Here is a 1,958-nt window from a genome sequence, read left to right as displayed (position 1 = left end):
TTTTTTTTTTTTTTATTCCACCCCCCCCCCCCCCCCCCCCCCCGCGCGCACACCTGTTTGACACTTCACCATTGTGTTCCACTTCTTGATTTTTATTTTTTTTCAAAGTGCTTTAAAAATAGATGCTGTCAAATACCAAACGCTTTCTGTTCTCGCTGCTTTTTCTTTGTGCCTGCTTAGCAAGAAGTAAGAAGGAATGCAAAGAGGAAACTGCCTAGAATTCCAGCCAGTTTTGTTTCTTAAGTTCAACCGAACTTCTGTAAGCGTTATCTACTAGGTGCAAGGAAGAAACTAGCAGAGAACTAAGATTAGTCACTGTTGCCCTTTTGCCTTGCTTTCTACTGGTACTTTGGAAGCTGGCTTCCAATTAAAATACTAACTGGGTAAAAAATTGGTTGTCACTTCTTTTCAGCAATCTGACACCTGCCTCCTGCATATGAAATAAGTACCAGTTACTTTCAGCTAATGCTGAGAAACTTTTCCCTTCAAAAAAAGAAGAAAAAAAAAAAAAGTCAACCCTTCATCAGGTATTTCCTCTATTTTTAAAGAACTTTCACTAATTCTGTGCTTGATATAGTCACTAAAAACAACTCATCAGTGTAGAGGAGGTAGCTCTTGGTCAAAATTCCCCTTGTCTTACAGCAGTGGTATTTTGTTGTGTTTTCCTTCAACTGGGGTGCTTTGATCCTGTCAAGGGTGTTGCAGGTTGCCATGCAATGTTAGCACTTAGATGCAAACGTAATTTGCAAGCTAAAAAAAAAACAAAAAACAAAAAAAACAACAATCGCTGGCTTTCTCTCCAAATTGTAGATGGCAGCGTTGAAAACATCCTGCCCTGTTGTGGCCTTTCAGAGCTTTTTGCAAAAAGAGAATTGCTCTTGTATCTCTTTCTTTTCCCCCTTGCAATCACAAAACTGGGCAAAAATTAAGAGCTTTGATTTCTCTGAGGGGTGCCTGAAGTGTAACAAGGGGCACCTTGAATTTAAAAAAAACAAAAAAACAAAAAAACCCCAACAAAAAACAGAGAGCCACTGTCCTGCAGAGTAGAGCACTCCTTCCCTTGGAGGGGGGGCAGGGTAGGGGGGTAACAAAAGGAAATCCTGATTACTGCTACTTTATGATGTGTTCGCTATTTATGTTGTTATATTATTAAGCAATGGAATAATAATTAAGTGATGGATTAATATTATTCCATTGTTTTATTCATAATAGTAACATTAAGTGGTGGAATAATATTGATCGTATTCATAACGAATAATTAAGCCTGACTATAACCATAAATACTATTGTGTATAATTAATCCTAAAAAAAATCAGTCGTATGACTATTATTATCTATCAGTGTATTTATACTTAATTATGCATCATGAATATGATCAATAGTATTCAATTGCTTAAATAATATTCATACTAGTAATAATATAATTAATAACCTAGTAATAGTAATAAAATTAAGCTATGGAATATTATTGATATATTTTTATTATTATTATTATTATTATTATTATTATTATTAATAGTATGAGTATTAATACTTAGTATCATTAATATTATTAATAGTATTCCATCGTTTAATTATTCATTTTATTAACTGATTGATCATTTAATAATTTGTTTAGTTATCGATTATTTTATTAGTACTTTATTTGGTATTGCTTTAGTATTTTTATTATGTTTCATTTATTTTATAACCGTCTTGTTGCTGTTTTATTGTTTTCTTCCTTACATGTTTAACCAGCAGAGGGCGCTGTGCTTGGCCGCCCCGCCTCTTCAGCTCAGGCACCGAGGCGCTGTGACCGCTGCAGCCTGAGGGAGGAGGCGGGAGCCGCGGAGCCCGTCCTGGCCGACCCGTGTAGTACTCGGCCTCCGCCGCCAGGGAGGCGCTGCCCCGCAAGAGAGTGGCCGGAAGGGAGGCAGAACGACCCTCTAGCCCGCCGCCTTGGTGCTCCTTAGGGCTGG

The sequence above is a fragment of the Gavialis gangeticus genome, unplaced genomic scaffold, assembly GCF_001723915.1.
Source record: "Gavialis gangeticus isolate Ggan-Ray unplaced genomic scaffold, GavGan_comp1, whole genome shotgun sequence".
Lineage (NCBI taxonomy): Eukaryota > Metazoa > Chordata > Crocodylia > Gavialidae > Gavialis > Gavialis gangeticus.
Note: the sequence above shows the minus strand (reverse complement) of the source record.